General features: G+C 35.8%; 1 long non-coding RNA gene across 2 annotated transcripts in view; it reads left to right on the plus strand.

The window, feature by feature from the left end:
* The window catches only part of LOC106506814, a 391,532-nt gene that overhangs the window by 331,990 nt on the left and 37,732 nt on the right, over positions 1 to 21,810 (plus strand). For both annotated transcript variants that reach the window (XR_002340399.1, XR_002340400.1), the window contains exon 3: positions 12,268 to 12,428. This is a non-coding gene — a long non-coding RNA (uncharacterized LOC106506814). The remainder of the gene's footprint in view (positions 1 to 12,267; positions 12,429 to 21,810) is intronic.

A 21,810-nucleotide genomic window follows, 5' to 3' on the forward strand; every position in this document is an offset into this window, starting at 1 on the left:
TTAGAATGTTAATCACTGCTAGTATTTACTCCCAATGTGGTTTATAGGCATTTTCGTTTAAAAAAAAAAAGTCTTCCAAAATGTTCATTCATTTACTTCCATATTGTTCATCTAGAAACAATGCTACTCTTTCCTAACAGTATCCAGGACCAGTAAGACTTTGAAAGATTTGTCATATAACACTGAATAAATCTGACATAGTGTTAGGCAAACATAGGTCCTGTTTATAGCACTATTCTAAGTAACCAAATATGACATAAGGTGATACTCTATTATATATGCTCCTTTTCTGAGATAAGAAAAATATTACCAGTGAAGACAACTATAATGTTTATGTTGTGTCTGTGCTATATATTTAATGAGACTAAGCATCAGTGGATGGGGAAGAAAGTTAAACATTCTTGATGAATTTCTAGGGTTAATAACATAGTCATTTTTTTGTTTGTTTTTTAGAAAGAGTAAAACCTATTATATCACTTAACCTTTCATTGTTTTTTAGTCCATATAGTCCAATTTTGAAACCTAAGTATTACTATGTACGTTAATCAATAAAAGTTGTATTGATAATGAATTCAAAATGCATAACTCAGCAGCTAATGTGTCAGCATGTGGTTAGTTCAAAAGTTTACTGATTTGAGGCAAACTTTCATATGAAGTTGGATGACAGGCATTTGCTATGTAAAGTTACACCATTTTTGGTGAGAGTGATTTGCTATGACTGGCAGGAAGCACTGCGTCCAAGGATAATTACAGTAGACCTGAAAACTCTAAAAGTAAGCAATTCAAAATGTTGTAAATTAGTCAAGTTATAAACTTATCTGTTTGCTAAATTTGTTTCTTTACTGAATTCATTCATTCATTCATCAGTATCCCTTCTTTAAAAGTAGGATACCTCAATCTGGCAGAAAAAATGGAAGCCATTCTGTCATATATATATTCTAGTTTTCGTGGGTTTCTTTGCTGTTGAGTCTGTTTGTTAAAGACTTATGGGGTATTCTCCTTCCATACTTTCACTTTTCACTACATTTTCTTTGATTAATGGGATCATTAGTATGACATGTAATTTATAATATCAGTTATGCTCAAATGCATAACTTAATATCTTCATGCACATATTATATTTTAAAACAGTGGAGTAGAAATGACATACTCTTCTTGTTGGCTAAGAACTTTATTATAATCACATAGAATTACATACATTTATCTAAGCAAAGGCAGTAAGAAACCGTTAATCTTCTCTGACATAATATGTCAGGTTACTACTAAATTTGTTCTACTATACAGTGAGGCAAACAAATTACTTATTGAAATACAGAAAATTATCTTCATGATTCTCAAACACATGTTCACTGCAAACAGTATTTCTGTCTGGAAAGTTACCATGTTTTGCTCTTTGACCAAATTACTTCTAACAGTAGATGTGAGTTACTTGTTAATAAAATTCAGTTTTTCAATAGGCTGAGAAAATTTTTTTCATTGTATTTCCCCCAACACACTTCTTTTCCCACTGTACAGCATGGGGACCCAGTTACACATACACGTATACATAATTTTTTCTCCCATTGTCATGCTCCGTTGTAAGTATCTAGACATAGTTTTCAGTGCTACACAGCAGGATCTCATTGTTAATCCATTCCAAAAAAAATAGTTTGCATCCGTTAACCCCAAGCTCCCAAACCCTCCCACTCCCTCCCCTTCCCCCTTGGCAACCACAAGTCTATTCTCCAAGTCCATGATTTTCTTTTCTGTGGAAAGGTTCATTTGTGCTGTATATTAGATACCAGATATGAGTGATATCATATGGTATTTGTCTTTTTCTGACTTACTTCACTCAGGATGAGAGTCTCTAGTTCTATCCATGATGCTGCAAATGGCATGATGTCATTCTTTTTTATGGCTGAGTAGTATTCCATTGTGTATATATACCACATCTTCTGAATCCAATCATCTGTAGATGAACATTTAGGTTGTTTCCATGTCTTGGCTATTGTGAATAGTGCTGCAGTGAACACGTGGGTGCATGAGTTTTTTTAAGGAAAGTTTTGTCTGGATATATGCCCAAGAATGGGATTGCTGGAACACATGGTAGTTCTATGTGTAGATTTCTAAGGTACCTCCATATTGTTCTCCATAATGGTTGTACCAGCTTACATTCCCACCAACAGTGCAGGAGGGTTCCCTTTTCCCCACACCCCCTCCAGCATTTTTTATTTGTGGACTTATTAATGTAAGGTGGTATCTCATGGTCATTTTGATTTGCATTTCTCTAATAATCAGCGATGTTGAGCATTTTTTCATGTGCTTGTTGGCCATCTGTATATCTTGGAGAAATGTCTATTCAGGTCTTTTGCACATTTTCTGATTGGATTGTTGGTTTTTTTGCTGTTGAGTTGTATGAGTTGCTTGTATAGTCTAGAGATTAAGCCCTTGTCAGTTGCATCATTTGAAACTATTTTCTCCCATTCTGTAAGTTGTCTTTTTGTTTTCTTTTTGGTTTCCTTTGCTGTGCAAAAGCATGTTAGTTTGATTAGATCCTATTGGTTTATTTTTGCTCTAATTTCTATTGCTTTGGGAGACTGACCTGAGGAAATATTCATGATGTTGATGTCAGAGAGTGTTTTTCATGTTCTCTTCCAGAAGTTTGATGGTGTCTTGCCTTATATTTAAGTCTTTAATCCATTTTGAGTTTATTTTCGTGCATGGTGTGAGGGTGTGTTCTAGTTTCAGGAAGAAATAGATCAAGTGAACAGACCAATCACTAGAAATGAAATTGAATATGTCATAAAAACACTCCCTACAAATAAAAGTTCAGGACCAGATGGCTTTACAGGTGAATTCTACCAAACATACAAAGAGGAACTTATAGCCATTCTCCTTAAAGTTTTTCAAAAGGTTGAAGAAGAAGGAACACTCCCAATGACATTCTATGATGCTACAATCACCCTAATTCCCAAACAGACAAAGATACCACCAAAAAAGAAAACTATAGGCCACTATCTTTGATGAATATAGACACAAAAATTCTCAAAAAAATTTTAGCCAACTGAATCCAACAACATACCAAAATAATCGTACACCATGACCAGGTGGGATTCATCCCAGGTGCACAAGGATGGTTCAATACACGCAAGTCAATCAATGTCATACACCACATTAACAAAAGAAAAGTCAAAAACCACATGATCATCTCAATAGATGTAGAAAAAGCATTTGACAAAGTCCAACATCCATTCATTATCGAAACTCTCACCGAAGTGGGTATAGAGGGAACATTCCTTAATATAATCAAAGAAATTTATGACAAACCCATATCAACCCAATGGAGAAAAATTGAAAAGGTCCCATTAAAATGTGGAACGAGACAAGGATGCCCACTCTCATCACTGCTATTCAACATAGTATTGGAAGTCCTAGCCACAGCAATCAGACAAACAAAAGAAATAAGAGGTATCCATATAGGAAGAGAAGAGATAAAACTGTCACTGTATGCAGATGACATGATACTATATATAGAAAACCCAAAGGACTCAACCCAAAAACTACTTGAACTGATCAACAAATTCAGCAAAGTGGCAGGATATAAAATTAACATTCAGAAATCAGTTGCATTTCTGTATACCAGCAATGAAATATTAGAAAAGGAATACAAAAATACAGTACCTTTTAAAATTGCACCCCAAAAAATCAAATCCTGGGAAGACACCTGACCAAGGAGGTAAAGGACCTATATGCCAAGAACTATAAAACATTAATCAAGGATATTAAAGAAAATGTAAAGAAATGGAAAGATATTCCATGTTCCTTAGTTGGAAAAATTAATATTGTAAAAATGGCCATACTACCCAAAGCAATCTACAGATTGAATGTAGTCCCTATCAAATTACCCATGACATTTTTCACGGAACTAGAACAAACAATTCCAAAAATTTATATGGAACCACAAAAGACCCAGAAATGCCAAAGAAATTCTGAGAAATGAAAAACAAGCAGGAGGCATAACTCTCCCAGACTTCAAGCAATATTACAAAGCCACAGTCATCACAACAGTGTAGTACTGGTACCAAAACAGACATACAGAACAATGGAACAGAATAGAGAACCCAGAAATAAACCCTGACACCTATGGTCAATTAATCTTTGACAAAGGAGGCAAGGGCATAAAATGGGAAAAAGACAGTCTTTTCAGCAAGCATTGCTGGGAAACGTGGACAGCTGCATGGACATCAATGAAACTAGAATACACCCTCACACTATGCACGAAAATGATCAAATTTAATTTATATAACAAATTCTAAGATTTGTTAAATTTTAAGATTTAATTTCTAAGGTTATAAATCACTATAAATATTTTAATTATACGTGGTAACTGGTTAATAGAAGTCTTAAAATTATTATGAGAATGGGTTCTACTTACATATTTAAACTTTAAATATCAGGCAATATCTGTAGGAAAAGTCATATATTACTAAGTATACTTAGAGATTTTATTTGCACCTTGTAGGTTCATATTTTAGAACTTTGTCTCATGTTTGGACAAGTTAGAGTGAGACTGAGCTGCCAATCCCCACTGAGATGTCTGGAGCTGAAATAGAAGACATTTTGTATGTCAGTGCTAGACTACTGTATCATGACTGTAGACATGTTTGTAAATTGCCAGTCTGTGCTATCTATTCTTAGCAGAACTGAATACAATAAATCTTCACCTCAGAGACTCTAAAATGCGTTATATAGCTTCTCTTTAAAAAATACTACCAGAGCTTCCTATAAAATAGGCCTGCTTGTAAAACCTAAATGTTGCAGTAACAATAGACTTCTTGCCAAGTCACGGATGACCAAGAAAAGAGCGATTGACTTTACTAGCCATGCAATGAGGTTTAGGTGAATTGTATTTGTATAAAAACATATTAACCTCCTTCTTATAAACACATTTTATCAAGTAAAGTTTGTTGAAGAAATTCTTTTCTTCTGCTAACTTGGAAAGGTCTATTTTGATATTAAAATAGAGTTATCCAGTATTTAGAAAGTGATTTTCACTCCATTGTGAACTTTTAAAAATATCTTCATTTTGGCACCCTCTGACTGCGTAATTATGTAAAGCTCTGATTGGATCTATTATGTATTCCTACTCCTCAAAGGCTTAGAAATGTCATGAGCATTACTCTGATTAATAAGTTGAGAAAAATCCCCTATACTCATTCTGGAGATCACTTTCTTCTTACTCAATCTTTTAATCCATGTGTTTCACTTAGAAAGGGCAAGATTTCATTTGTGTTCTTTCTTCAGTTCTTATCCATTTTTTTTATTAACGTGTGTCATCATTATCATTGTCCAGACCTTTTAGGGACAGCATGTAACTGGCTTAATAACATATGTATAACTTTTTAAAATATTCTTCAGTATCTTCAACCAGTATAGTGTTCTCTATTTAAAAGAGGAACCAAATAAAAAATGGGCCCTTCAAAAACACAAGCTTCCATCGCTAATCATCTGGGATATTACTTGTAGATGACATGTCATTTACACTTCAGCCTCATTATGATGATTTTCTTCAGGTTTGAGGGAAGGTTTCTGATCACACACAAAAAATTATCTAGCATTGGGGAAATTAATAATGATGTTTTAAATATTCTATTCTCCGACAAGTGTTTACATGGCAAGTTTTAAGCATAGTTTTTTGGTATGGCAAGGTAGAGTAAAGTTTCTTGAAACATCTTCTGATTACATGGCATCCTGTGTCATACATGTAAATGTTGGAAATGGCTGGGAGTGGTTTCAAAAACTGTTCTCTCCCTTAAGGGCCAAACTATAACCATCTTGTGACCTGAAGACACTTTTAGGTGCTCAGAAGGGGCATATGTTTGAGGTATTGAAACTAATGTCTTAGATTATATTAAATCAGTAAATTCATGTAATGGAACTCAGAATAGGTTATACTTCTTTCCTGCCAGATGTTAGATGGACAGTTGGCAATACTCTTTAATAGATATGTGAGGTCAGAATGTTGGATGGTGGTTGGCACTTGCAATGCTCAATATTTTCTTTATGAGTCAGAATGTTTGACAAGGTGTTTGGTTGTGAATATTGATTTAAACTTTGAGACTGCATAGTGATTAAAATAAAGGCTGAGTCTAACACCTTTTAGTAGAGAGAAATGTGAGAGTAAGACAGTTGAAACATTACAAATATTTTTGGCAGCTCAGACACTCATTTTCTTCTATTACAGGCGATGGCAACATTTTAGTCAAATAAAAATATTTTAGCACTTTTTTTGGTTGAATTAATTTAGGCTTCTTCTTTTTTTTATAAAGGCGATTATAAGTGTTAATCTCCCTGATGAATTTGGAGATAATTTGCTACCGAGAATTATCAGTCACAAGTGATAATTTAACTTCATTGGATTTGATGACATTGAATTCACTGGTGCTTCACTAATAATATTTTAACAAAAGATGGAAGAGTGACCTAAAATAATTACAGAACAGTTCGAAAGACAAAGATATTAGAGTTCTAGAAAGGAAATGTATGATATTACAATTTAGTAGTTGTTAAAGAATTGTAAACTCAGAGAATTTTTATGAGACCTAAGCACAAAGATCTTCTACAAAGTTTTTTCATACCCAGTGAAATGCATATGTATAATGTAGATGCACATGTATAGAGGAACACAGTGTAGATGTATGGAATGCAGATGTATATGAAATTGGTATGTTGTCGTCATGGTCAGTCACTTTTTACACTTTAGGTAGAAGTAGGTAGAAAAAGCAAGCATAGGAATCACTGGATCACATTTTGTCTTGGCTGCACCTGTCATGTTATTTTCACTTGGAACAAGTGACTTGCCTCTATTACCCCAATGGCCAGTTTATTCAATTATAAATAGGAAATAACAATGCCTTCTTTGTTACGTGAACATTTTAATTGTGTATTTCAGAAGTGATTTTAAAACTAGGTTATTAAGTTATCATTATCTTAATTATCACTATTATTATTAGAGGAGTCAATTTTATATAATGAAACACAGGTATACATATATTAGTGGTACTCCAAATATTCCCTAATGGGTATGAGATTCTAAAGTCAGTTTTTTTATCATGCAAGATTATTGCTGAGGCACCCACAGTAATATTGTAGAGATTTCTTCACCTTAGGCCGTTCTTTGGACTCAGTGCCATATAGCTAGCTCCTTATCACTCTGTATTGGTTTAAAACCTGAGGGTTTTTAGAGCCTCTTGCCAAGCCACCTATGTGGTAGGTTGTTCTCTAAATACTATTTTCTGTTAATTTTAACAGTGGCTTTTTCTATCCCTGTATTTCAGAGACTTTCTATCCTGTGGGCTAGAGAGAAATGGAGAGACTAGCCAAGGCAAAACATATAAATGTTCTCTCCATAGCTGATCTGACAAGGTTCTTCTTAGATTAGACTTACTTAGCTCCACTTGACCATTCTTGAATTATAATATTCCATATCAATTACAGCTGAGAAAATTTCATTCCCTGATGAAAACAGATTGGAAAGATGATCAACTATTCAGAATCAATAAAAAGTGTTAGGAAAATGGTTTTCTAATTTGTACCTTTGGTAGTTTCCAAAGTTTTACAAAGGGGCTATTAAAGTATTAATAGTTTTAAGGAAGTCAGATAATTGTATCTGTATCATATTCTCACATTTTATTTGTAGTCTATTATAAAACTGATCAGCCTGAAAAGTTGTCTGTCCTGCAGGTAGGTTCTCTTTTTCCATCCCTCTTGAACAATGATCCTTTAGAAAAAAGGCATGTGGCAAACTCAAAACTCCCTTCAGTGCTTGGCCTGATGTGTAAAAATCTCCAGAATGGCAAATAAAGGAACATTTCCACAGTTGCTTCAAGCGAGTCCTCCACAATCATCTCATAATTTTTTTCAAATGAACTTTATAAAAATAGTATTTATTGGAATTAATAATATATTTTTGCTGTTTTAAATAAAGTAGAAATAATAACTGTAATAAAAAGCCACTCTAAAAGATGTATAAGGACTTATGGCCATGGGAAATGAAATTTTAAAAATAAACATGTGTGGAGAAGTAGATAAGATGTTTAGTAGAGGGACTTCAAGTTTAAGCTAATATTATGTTAGGATAAATTAATGTTGCAGAATTAGAGTGGCAATAAAGGTTCAAGAAGAAAAAATTAATTGTATAAAATGTCCCACATTAATTAATAATAATAATTAATAATGAATACTTGTGTGTTTTTAAGTGAATGATTATGATATCAATTTATTACAGTATTTATATTCCACTGGTATCAATACTTAAATACTATATAATTTCAACTATTTATAATTAAGGTAAAACATTTAGATGTCACTTTAAAATTTGTGAGGAGTAGAATGGTCTTTATCCACTCATTTTGGTTTGTTTGTTTTTCTTGTATAGCTCAAGCAGAAACATTTTGAGCTCAAGTGTAGTCACCTTTGCCGAGGAAGCAAGGATACAGGATAGAGCTCCTGGGTAATTTAAAAAGTGTTTCCAGAGCTCTGTCTTCTGTACAAACTTTGTATCACCCTAATTAATGGGATTATATGCTCTTTTGTGGCTCCAGATTTATATTAATAAACTGGGGGATAAAACACAAGAAAATGAGCAATCATCAAAGCCAACACTCTCATTTGAAAAAGGTAAAACAGTAAACCTGCAAAAGTAAATGCCATCGCCAAGATCACACAGCTATTAGCAAAAGTGAGTTTATAACATGATCCCAGTTCAGTGCTTTTCCCTTTGTCTTAGAGCTAAAGTAGTAGTTCTCGAAGTGTGGCCTCTAGACCAGCAGCATCAAAATCAACTGGGAACTTGTTAGAAACACAAATTTTATAGCTTCACCCCAGACTTGTTAGATCCAAAACTCTGAGTCTGGGACCCAAAAGTTTTCCAAGTGATTGTGATACATTTGAGAACCACTCTTTAGAAAACAGAGATCAAGACCTTAAAACAATTTCTAACAGTGATGACCTTGGTTTCGGTACACTGAGGCAACCTGCCTCTGGAAGGCCATTGGGCACCATCTTGTCCCAAAACAGAAGCTGAACGATGCAGTTAAAATTTTCACCTATATGGAGTTTCCATTGTGGTGCAGTGGAAATGAATCCGACTAGGAACCATGAGGTTGCAGGTTCTATCCCTGGACTTGCTCAGTGGGTTAAGGATCTGGGATTGCTGCGAGCTGTGGTGTAGATCACAGACACAGCTCAAATCTGGTATTGCTGTGGCTGTGGTGTAGGCCAGCACAACACTCCAATTGTGTTCCAATTCCTGGGACACATGCCATGGGTGTGCCCCTAAAAAGACAAAAGACCAAAAAAAATTTTTTTTCACCTATAAATATCAGTTTCTAAGTCCACCTCTCATTCATTTCAATTTCCATATTATTTTGGTAAAAAAGATTACTGGCTTTGAATTTTAACAATGTTTTTTATATTTATTAAAGATCTAAATGAAGAAGAAATAATGGGAACAAACAGCCAGAAGGCGACTATACTTCAACTCTTAACACATAAATATAACAGATTTATATATAGATATATAGGTATAGATACATAAATGTATAGATACATGTAATGGAGCCAGAGATCGCCTCTATCATGAGTCTTTTACGAAGGAACAACCTTATGCTCACAAGTGAGAAATATTTCAAAAAGCTATTTGAAGGGAAAAAAATCTGATAATGCATATTTTTGAATGGATCGAATTTATATGATTCAAAGTTAAATGTATTTTGAAAAGAAGATAGTTATAGTGACTGTTCAAAGAAAGAAGGTGAAAATGATAATGAAGTTCTATGAAGGGATTCTAATTTTAGAATTTTTTTTTTTGTTTTTTAGAATATGTAACATAAAGTAAGTTTGACTATGGAGGGGCTGATTTCCTCATCAGTATCCAAGGAATATGTGTACACTATTGAGAGAACAAAACTAAATATTTTAAAGTGTGGGCAATTGTTTATGTCAGTGATAATCTCTGATACTCAGCTAATATAATCATATTTTAAAAACAAATATGTTTCCAAGTCTTTACTTAATTTATTGAATTATTCCTGTCACTCAAAACACTTTATTATCCCATCATTTCATAAAATAAACATAAAATTAGTATACAGCACATATTATTTGTACATCAAAATTATATTTTAAAGTGTTAACATGTGACATTTTAATGTTTTCTTGATAGCCCAAAATTTTTAGTCATGAAACATGTTGTAATTGAATGAGTAAATTCTCTAAAAATGCCTTTAAGTATTATCATTTTTTTCCTAAAGAATGAACACATCCATACACCTTTCTCATTCCTATTTATTTTTACTATTCAATAAATTTAAGGACACATAAAGAAGAAATGAATACAGGCTCTTTAGACATCTTTCCCATATGCTTCCAATATGCAATTTGGAAGGCAAAAGAGTGGTTGGTAGCTAAATTACTGAATATATTTCCTTGCAGTAAAAAGAAAAGTGCCTTTGTAGAAATGCTGTGGAATTCTCCTATTAAACATGGTGGAATAATTTCTTACCATCTGTAGCATTCATTTAAAAAATGTAAACAGTGGTATATTTGCCATCTGTTTGAAAGACTTTTTATGATACTTTTGAATCTGTCATCCAATGATATCACCAATTTTATCATCTAAGGATGATGCTTAAAACTCTGATCAATGACATTTTTGGTAGCCAGACTTGCATGCTGTGGATGTGAAGCAGCAAAGGGCTATAAAGATGGCCAGTAACAGCCATAATAGTTCTGTTAACATCAATAAAACAGTACAGAATTGCTGTTTAGAAGCATTTAACATCTTGCTGAAGGTGAAGAGAAGAATATCTGCAGGATGAGTGCTCCATATCAGCTCACTCCAGGTAGCTATTAAACAGGTAAATTATAGTCCAAGCCCTTCCCATATCCTTGGAAACATGATGACAAATGATACTGCCCACAGAAGTTTTCATCAAATTTTCTATCCAGCCTGATGTTCCAAGATAATTAGTGAGTTTCTCTACATATTTGAGGGAGCAAAATATGGACTAATTAAAAGTTTACTGAATAGATAAAGTCAAAGTAGATAGATACAGACATTTATCTTCAAGAAAATGCCGGTGGATCCATTAGAATTTCCTGTATTGAGGTGGCCTAAACACTCAGGTATTCATAGAGTAAGTTTCCAAGGATATGTTAATAGTTAGTGTTCATGAAATAGAGATCAAGGCTTGGGATATTTAGACAAGAGCAAAACTAAATCACTCCCTTATGATAGCACGTGTTTTTAAAAAGAAGAGTTATTTTAAGATTTGTCTCCTTCAATTTACAAACATCTCAGTAATTCTGTGGTAATGGTTCATCACTTACTATTTTTAGTATGGCACAGATTAAAGGCAGTAAAATTAAGAACAGGGAGGAGAGAAGGCCACATCCATAGTGAACCTCACTGAATGGTGAATAGAGCTTCAGCCTATATTGACTGATTGATTGATTGACTGAAGTGAACATCTAAAAAGGTGTGGGGTTTGTTTTGTTTTGTTTTTCATTCCAGTTTTGGACATTAGAAATCTTTATACAATTCTGTTAAAGTTGAACTTTAGAGATTCTTGTTATGTATGCCTGGGATTTTTTTGAAGTTAAGGTTTGGGGTTTCCTAAAGCGTTTATGATTTCCTGATGGTTATGTATTGATACAATACAGAATGACTTTGAAATGCAATTCATTACCATAAGAAATAAAATTCAAGAATGGTCTGTATGCAAACACAGGGAAAATATAAATGTAGAAGAATATATTTCAGGATTGTATAATCAAAATAAATTATTTATGTAATATTGTGGCTGTGTATTGTCAACTGAAAGAAAAATGCACAGCATAAAAGCTGTGAGTTCAATTTTATTCAGTATCTTACTGAGAACACTCGGTAAGAAAGTAAGAATGTAAGAAAGTAAGAAAGGCTCAGGAAGTAGCCTTTCAGTAAAATAGCTCCGAAAGAACTTCTCCTGAGGGGTAGGTGGTGAGGCCAATATATATGATTTTGGCGAGGGAACACATGCAGTCAAGCATACATCTCAGTAAAGGGTTGCTGGTAGTTACAAGGAACAGCTATCGCAGTTAATGATTTTTGTGCTTTTATGTATACAGGAAGATTCAAGAATCTGTGTTCATTAAAACTCTTCCTGAGATTTGTCTAGCAATCTAAGGGGCCTGTTTTTCCAAAGCATAGAATGTCTCATGCTGTTTTTCCTCCTGCGTTCCTTTCAGGATACACTGCTGGTCAGCAACTACAGCGGCTAATGATTTAATCCTTGTGTATCCAGATAGAGAGCGGCATCCTTTGTTTTACAGCACTGTTTGTGTACTGCAGTCCCTACAGCCTGCCCCCCACACCACTTTGGAATTGGGTCCAGAGCCCTTTTAATGAGGTATGAAAGGAATGTATTCATTCTATATACTGTTTAAGCAAACAATAACCAAAATACTGTGGTATTGGCATAAGTCTTGAGAGGTGGACAAAATAAAAGAAATTGCTTCCAAATGATATTAAATATATGATAACTTTATATTTAAATAGAGAAAACATGTTCAACTAATAATGTTGGGGAAATTGTGCTCTATTTAGAAAAGAAATAACTAAAATCTTTACCAGAAACCACATAAAATAAGTCTTTGCCAGATATATTAAAGAGCCGAATATGAAAGATTAAACCATTAAAGCCCTAGAAGAAAGCTTTAGATTAAAAAGTTACATTGCCATTGAGATAGACTTTTCTAAATACGCCAAAGAACTGATTCAGTAATATTAAAACTGTCAAATTATGGTACATTAAAAATATGTCATAAAAATTAAAACTAGTATGTGTATTTGCAATAACCATAGAAAAGTATTACTTTACTTAGTATAAATAGCTTTTTAAAAATAATTAGAAAGCACTATAAGAAATAGTGTCAGTTAACCTGAAAAAATAATTTAAAGCGAAAATGGGAAATAAATAAGAAAAGCATGTTATTTTATTGGTAATTAAGGAAATGGAGATTATAACAAGAAGAGGGCTTTTATTTTCTTGTCATTATAAAGTTTAAGAATTTTACATGTAATGTAGATTGACCTTTAGCAATCTTCTTTAATAAGCTGAGGGTACAGAAATTATTGCAGTATTAAGGAGAAAAATTCAGGACTCTTAAGTTATCTAAGACTAGAAGAATGAATTTTTAAAACAAGACACAAACACAGAAAGGAATGAAGCCATTAAAAAATTGTAATTTTGGCCTTTTTCTTCATCTTTCCTTCCATTCCTGAAAAACTTGGATTCAAAATCATTAGGTAGAGCAAAGAAAGTTAGGCATTTCTATAGCTATATATTGAAAACCACAAGTTTGTGCCAATACCTTCAATTCTTTTTTTTTTTATGTTATGTTCAGGCTTTTTTATTTTTTTCTTTTTATTTTTTTTATTTTTTTTTTCACACTGTACAGCATGGGGATCAAGTTGTTCTTACATGTATACATTTTTTCCCCCACCCTTTGTTCTGTTGCAATATGAGGATCTAGACATGGTTCTGAATGCTACTCAGCAGGATCTCCTTGTAAATCTATTCTAAATTGTATCTGATAACCCCAAACTCCCAATCCCTCCCACTCCCTCCCCCTCACATCAGGCAGCCACAAGTCTATTCTCCAAGTCCTTGATTTTCTTTTCTGAGGAGATGTTCATTTGTGCTGGATATTAGATTCCAGTTATAAGTGATATCATATGGTATTTGTCTTTGTCTTTCTGGCTCATTTCACTCAGTATGAGAGTCTCTAGTTCCATCCATGTTGCTGCAGATGTCATTATGTCATTCTTTTTTATGGCTGAGTCGTATTCCATTGTGTATATATACCACCTCTTCTGAATCCAATCATCTATCGATGGACATTTGGGTTGTTTCCATGTCCTGGCTATTGTGAATAGTGCTGCAATGAACATGCGGGTGCATGTGTCTCTTTTAAGCAGAGTTTTGTCCCGATATATGCCCAAGAGTGGGATTGCAGGGTCATATGGAAGTTCTATGTATAGATTTCTAAGGTATCTCCAAACTGATCTCCAGAGTGGCTGTACCAGTTTACATTCCCACCAACAGTGCAGGAGGGTTCCCTTTTCTCTGCAACCCCCTCCAGCACTTGTTATTTGTGGACTTATTAATGATGGCCATTCTGACTGGTGTGAGGTGGTATCTCATGGTCGTTTTGATTTGCATTTCTCTTATAATCAGCGATGTTGAGCATTTTTTCATGTGTTTGCTGGCCACCTGTATATCTTCTTTGGAGAAATGTCTATTCAAGTCTTTTGCACATTTTCTGATTGGATTGTTAGCTTTTTTGCTGTTGAGTTGTATGAGTTGCTTGTATAGTCTAGAGATTAAGCCCTTGTCCATTGCATCATTTGAAATTATTTTCTCCCATTCTGTTGGTTATCTTTTTGTTTTCTTTTTGGTTTCCTTTGCTGTGCAAAAGCTTTTCAGTTTGATGAGGTCCCATGGGTTTATTTTTGCTCTTATTTCTATTGCTTTGGGAGACTGACCTGAGGAAATATTCATGATGTTGATGTCAGAGAATGTTTTGCCTATGTTCTCTTCCGGTAGTTTGATGGTGTCCTGTCTTATATTGAAGTCTTTCAGCCATTTGGAGTTTATTTTTGTGCATGGTGTGAGGGTGTGTTCTAATTTCATTGTTTTGCATGCAGCTGCCCGGCTTTCCCAGCAATGCTTGCTGAATAGGCTTTCTTTTTCCCATTTTATGTTCTTGCCTCCCTTGTCAAAGATGAATTGACCATAGGTGTCAGGGTTTATTTCCGGTTTCTCTATTCTGTTCCATTGGTCTCTCTGTCTGTTTTGATACCAATACCACGCTGTTTTGATGACTGTGGCTTTGTAATATTTCTTGAAGTTTGGGAAAGTTATGCCCCCTACTTGGTTTTTGTTTCTCAGGATTGCTTTGGTGATTCTGGGTCTTTTGTTTTTCCATATAAATGTTTGAATTGTTTGTTCTAGTTCTGTGAAAAATGTCATGGGTAATTTGATAGGGATTGCATTGAATCTATAGATTGCTTTGGGTAGTATGGCCATTTTTACAATATTGATTTTCCCAATCCATGAACATGGAATATCTTTCCATTTCTTTACATCTTCTTTAATATCCTTGATTAATGTTTTATAGTTCTCGGCATATAAATCCTTTACCTCCTTGGTCAGGTGTATTTTGAGGTATTTGATTTTATGAGGTGCAATTTCAAAAGGTATTGTATTTTTGTATTCCTTTTCTAATATTTCATTGCTGGTATACAGAAATGCAACTGACTTCTGGATGTTAATCTTATATCCTGCTACTTTGCTGAATTTATTAATCAGTTCAAGGAGTTTTGGGGTTGAGTCCTTAGGGTTTTCTATGTATAGTATCATGTTATCTGCATACAGTGACAGTTTGATCTCTTCTCTTCCTATATGGATGCCTTTTATTTCTTTTGTTTGTCGAATTGCTGTGGCTATTTTGACTTCCAAAACTATGTTGAAGAGCAATGGTGAGAGTGGGCATCCCTGTCTTGTTCCAGATTTGAGTGAGAAGGCTTTGAGTTTTTCCCCATTGAGTATTATATTTGCTGTGGGTTTAACATAAATGGCTTTGATTATGTTCAGGAATGTTCCCTCTATACCCACTTTGGCGAGGGTCTTGATCATGAATGGATGTTGGACTTTGTCAAATGCTTTTTCTGCGTCTATTGAGATGATCATATGATTTTTGACTTTTCTTTTGTTAATGTGGTGTATGCTATTGATTGATTTGCATATGTTGAACCCTCCTTGTGAAGCTGGGATGAACCCAACCTGGTCATGGTGTACAATTATTTTGGCATGTTGTTGGATTCGGTTGGCTAAGATTTTGTTGAGAATTTTTTGCATCTATATTCATCAATGATATTGGGCGATAGTTTTCTTTTTTGGTGTTATCTCTGTCTGGTTTTGGAATGAGGGTGATGGTGGCATCATAGAATGTCTTTGGGAGTATTCCTTCTTCAACCTTTTGAAAGAGTTTAAGGAGGATGGGCAGCAGTTCCTCTTTATATGTTTGATAGAATTCACCTGTGAAGCCATCTGGTCCTGGACATTTATTTGTAGGGAGTGTTTTTATGACTTCTTCAATTTCATTTCTAGTGATCAGTCTGTTCAGTTGGTCTGTTTCTTCTTGATTCAGTTTTGGCAGGCTGTAAGATTCTAGAAAATTGTCCATTTCTTCCAGATTGTCAAATTTGTTGGCATATAGTTGTTCATAGTATTCTCTTATGGTTTTTTGTATTTCTGCAATATCTGTTGTGATTTCTCCTTTTTCATTTATAATTTTGGTTATTTGAGTTCCTTCTCTCCTCTTTTTAGTGAGTCTGGCCAGAGGTTTGTCAATTTTGTTTACCTTTTCAAAGAACCAGCTCTTAGTGTTATTAATTTTCTCTATTGTTTTTTTGAATCTCTATTTTATTGATTTCTTCCTTGATCTTTATAATTTCCTTCCTTCTGCTGACTTTAGGACTTTTTTGTTCTTCTTTTTCTAATTCGTTTAGGTGGAGGGTTATGTTGTCAATTTGGGATCTTTCTTCTTTTTTGAGAAAGGCCTGGATTGCTATAAATTTCCCTCTGAGCACTGCTTTTGCAGCATCCCATAGATTTTGAAAGGTTGTGTCTTCATTATCATTTGTTTCAAGGTATTTTTTAATTTCCTTTTTGATTTCCTCATTGACCCATTGGTTTTTTAGTAGCATGTTGTTTACTATCCATGAAGTAGGTTTTTTCTCACTTCTTTTCCCATGGTTGATTTCTAATTTCATGGCATTGTGGTCAGAGAAGATACTTGAGATAATTTCTATGCTCCTAAATTAGTTGAAGTTAGCTTGTGTCCCAATATGTAGTCGATTCTTGAGAATGTTCCATGAGCATTTGAGAAGAATGTGTATTCTGCTTTTTTTGGATGTAGTGTCCTGAAAGTATCAATTAAGTCTAACTTTTCTATTGTTTCCTTCAAGATCTCTGTTGCTTTATTGGTTTTCTGTCTAGAGTATCTGTCCATTGGTGTGAGTGGGGTATTAAAGTCTCCCACTATGATTGTATTCCCATCAACTTCTCCCTTTATGTCTGTTAATATTTGTTGTATGTATCTGGGTGCTCCTGTATTTGGGGCATATATGTTGACGATAGTAACATCCTCTCCTTGGATGGATCCCTTAATCATTAAGTAGTGTCTTTCTTTGTCTTTCTTTATGTTTTTTGTTTTAAAGCCTATTTTGTCTGATATGAGTATTGCAACTCTTGCTTTCCTGTCATGTCTGTTGGCATGAAATATTTTTTCCCACCCCTTCACTTTCAATCTATATGTATCCTTTGTCCTAAGGTGAGTTTCTTATAGGCAGCATATTGAAGGTTTTTGCCTTTTTATCCACTCAGCCATTCTGTGTCTTTTGATTGGAGCGTTCAGTCCATTGACTATTTAAGGTGATAATTGATAGATGATTATTTATTGCCATTTTGAACCTCGTGTTCCTGTTGATTCTATGGTTCTCCGTTCTTCCTTTCTTTTTTTGGTTGGATGGTCTCTGGTTATTATCTGTTTGAGTGTTTTGGTTTTTTTTTCCATTTTTTGTGAATGCAATTTTTGGTTTTGGCTTGTGGTTACCGTTTTTTACGTATGCTAGCCCCTTCCTATAATTGTGTGTTTTAGCCTGATGGTCCTATAGGTTCAAACACTTCATTACTGTATTAAAATTAAGAAGTGAAAAAAAACAAACAACAAAAAAGGGTCTATTTATTTCCTAACATCCCTTGCCCACATTTTATGATTTTGATGACTCTTTTTTTTTCTTTTTAATTTTATTTTGTTTGAAACATGTTCATGATTAAATCTGTATGCTGGCTTATTTGAGTGACTGCTCTCTGTGGTTTCCTCAATCCTAGTTCTTCCTCTTCTTTTTTTTTTTTTTTCTTTTTTTTTTCTTTCTTTTTCCTCCCTTTCTTTCCTCCCTTTCTTTTTGGTTTAGAGAAGCCCTTTCAGTATTTCTTTTAGTCTGGGTTTTGTATTGCTGTATTCTTTTAGCTTTTGTTTGTTGGAAAAAATTTTTATTTCTCCTTCTATTTTAAATGATATTCTTGCTGGATAGAGTATTCTAGGTTGCATATTTTTTCCTTTTAGCACTTTAAATATCTCTTGCCATTCCCTCCTGGCCTGTAGTGTTTTTGTAGAAAAATCAGCTGATAACCTTATGGAGGCTCCCTTGTAGTTAACATTCTGCTTTTCTCTTTCTGCCTTTAGGATCCTCTCTTTATCACTAATTTTTGCCATTTTTATTATAATGTGTCTTGCTGTGGGTTTATTTGGGTTCAACTTGTTTGGGACCCTCTGTGCTTCCTGTATCCTTTAGACTTTGGAAGTTTCCAACGATAATTTCTTCAAATATATTTTCCATTCCCTTATCTTTTTCTACTCCTTCTGGAATTCCTATTATGCGTAGATTGGCCCGCTTTATATTATCCCATAGGTCTCTTATATTGCTTTCCAGTTTTTTCATTTGGTTTTCTGTCTACTGACCTGATTAGGTGATTTCCATTATTCTATCTTCCACATCACTGATTCGTTCTTCTGCATTATTCATTCTGGCTTTTACTGCCCTTAGTTCAGTTTGCATCTCTGCAAATGAATTTTCTAGTTTTTCTTGGCTCCTCCTTATATTTTCTAGTTCCTTTCTGAGGTCATCTGCATTACTGTTCATATCTTCTCTTAATTCCTTCAGTATTTTCACTATTTCTCTTTTGAACTCCAGGTCTGTCAGACTGCAGAGATCTGTTTCATTCTTGACTGCTTTAGGTGAGTTCTCCTGTTGGTTTAACTGGGGGTGGTTTCTCAGCTTCTTCATCTTGCTTGTTGTTTTCTTTTTTCCTGGTGGAGTTGTACTCTCCGTGGCTGTGCAGTGTTTGCCTCGTCACTGCCGTGGAATGTTTCCTGAGGGCTGGCACTGTTGGTCAGTCTTTTTTGAGGCAGTGTGGCTTTTCTGGAGGGTGGGTGGGGCTGACAGGGTCTCTCTGAAGCAAAGGAGGACTTCCTGAGGGCAGACAGGACTGGGAGGTCCACACGACAATGGGAGCAGATTTCACTCAGCCGGGCAGAGCTTGCTCTGGTGTTTTTGGGCTGTGGGGCTCTTGCAGGGGGCTGCTGGTGCTGGGCAGCTGTGCCGCAGGAGTGCAGTGCCCCCCAAGGGCTGGAGCAGCTATCTGGGTCACTGAGAACCCAAGAGGCTCTTCCCTAGGGCAGCCCGACTTGGAAGGACTCTGAGAATGTAGGCAGATCATTTCACAGCCCAGCCAAGCTTGTTCTAGCTTTTCTGGGCTGCAGGCCTTTTCCAGGGGGCTGGAGGTGTTTGGTGCTGCTCCATGGGGGTGTAGCCTCTCCAAAGGGCAAGCAGGCCAGGGCAGGGACAGTCCCTGTGGTGGTATGCTTCCAGCAGTTGTTGAGACCAGCTCTCCCAGATGACAGGCAGCCCCAGGTCCACCATGAGCATAAGGGGTGGCAGAGTGGGGGAGATGCACTGGGATGCACATCTTTCTGATAGCTGGCAGGCCAGTAAGCTTGTTGTTGCATGGGGAGTATTCTATGGGGGCCCACTCCTTCTCTCCCCTCCCCAACACTGGCGCAGACCCAGTTCTTCTCCCAGGTTCCCTCTGATGTGGCTTTCCACTTCCCAGCCCTTAGCATATTGCTCCCTCCCTGCCACGATACTCCACTTTCTAGTCTCCCAGGCAGTCTCTGCCCCATCAAACTTGGCAGACCAGTTTCTAGACCTCCCAAGCCAAGGTCTCGGTGCCCAGCCCCCACCCAGGTGTCTCAATTTTTGGTGACTGTGCCAATAGTTCAGATGATCTGTTTGGTTCTCGCTCTGCTTTTCAGAACTCCGACTTACTGCTATATCTTCTCTGAATCTGGAGATTCCTCCGGTTCAGTTGATCTTTCCATTGAGTAGGTGACTTTCCAGGGTGTGGGATCCCTTTCTCCTTCACAGTTCCCTTTCGGGAGTGCCCATCCAGCTCGGATTCACCTTCTCTCACTCTCCTCTTTTCTCATTGTTTTACCTAATAATGTCACAAGATTCTTGCCGTTATTGGAATTTAGTGTCTTCTGCCAGTGATTGATTGCTGTTCTGTGCGAGTCATTTATCTTGTAGATGTGTTTTTTTATGTTGTTGTGTTTGTGGGAGAGGGCGAGAGTGTCCCCCTACTCTTCCGCCTTCTTGCCTCCCCCAATACCTTCAATTCTAATCCAATACCACATAGTTTGTTTTACTTTATTCTGTTTCAAAAATTTTCAGTCCCTTTTCCTTCAGTGAGAAACAAGCTTTTACTGTATGTCACAGATATACTTTCTATTTAAAACATGTCTTATGGGGAGAATGGCAGTTACTCTGAGTGGGATATTGGCGGCCAAGTAGCATAGGGAGGGCATCTTTGTTCAGTGTCAGAGCCTGGGCAGGGTAAGGATAGTAGGGGTTAGAGCTGGAGAAGGGTAAGGAGAGCATCCATGTCTGATGCCATGTGTGAGGTGTCAGAGTCCAGGTTGCACAAGAAGAGAAGGGGACCTGGCACAGGGTGCTAGCACCTGAGCAGGCTGAGCACAGCATCCATGCAAGGGAAGCAGATACAGTAGAAAGTATGGCAAGTAGGGCCATACAGAATAGTGAAAGCTAGCTTCTCACTGAAGGAGAAGGGATTACCAAATTTGGAAAGGGAGAAAAGGCGAAATAAAAAGCAGAATAAACTACTGTTATTGGATTAGGATTGAAGACATTGATATGATCTTGTGGTTCTCAGTATACAGCTATAGACAAGTGCAGAAAAGATTTGTGTGTGTGTGTGTGCAGGAGAGAAAGGAAAAAGAGGGATGGTTACACTGCATTTATGTGGAAGTGTTCTTCCACCTTCTTGTTAGTAGAAAGTACATAAATTAGGAAGCAATAGGATATCAGGTCAACAGCATACTTTTAAACATATATTGAAATATTTCAAAATGTCTAAATTTTAATTTGTATAACCTTGTTTCAAAATTTAGAAAATAGGAGTTCCCGTCTTGGTGCAGCAGAACCTAATCCAAGACTAAGAATCATGAGGTTGCAGTTTTGATCCCTGGCCTCACTCAGTGGGTTAAGGATCTGGTGTTGCCATGGGCTGTGGTGTAGGTTGCAGATGCGGCTTGGATCTGGCATTGCTATGGCTGTGGTGTAGGCCAGCAGCAGGAGCTCTGATTCAGCCCCTAACCTGGGAACCTCCATATGCCATGGGTGCGGCCCTAAAAAGATGAAAGACAAAAAAAAAAAATAGAGAAAATATAATTTCAAATATTCTTTAAATATTATGCACATATCAACACCCTCATATATGCATGTGTGGGAAGATTAGAAGTTAAAATTATAGAAGTAGTTTTCCACATAAATGGTCAGAGCTTCAGTTCTCTATAAACTTAGAGCAATGATGAATGGCATCCAGCAATGCCACATGAATTATTAATAAAACTGCCAGTTGATGAAGCTTCTTCACATTTCCCTTTAGCTGTGTTGTAATTATGAACTAGTGACCGAACTTAATAAGACTGCAGTTTGGGTTGATGGGTTTACCCAAGATTAAGGATAGGATTTTTTAATTTATTTTGTACACCAAGAAATTAACTATAGACATAATAGAAAACAGGTGAAGAGCACACATTGTTAGAACTAGTTTCAAGTACTAACTCCCCCACTTAGCAGCC

The sequence above is a fragment of the Sus scrofa genome, chromosome 18 (assembly GCF_000003025.6).
Source record: "Sus scrofa isolate TJ Tabasco breed Duroc chromosome 18, Sscrofa11.1, whole genome shotgun sequence".
Lineage (NCBI taxonomy): Eukaryota > Metazoa > Chordata > Mammalia > Artiodactyla > Suidae > Sus > Sus scrofa.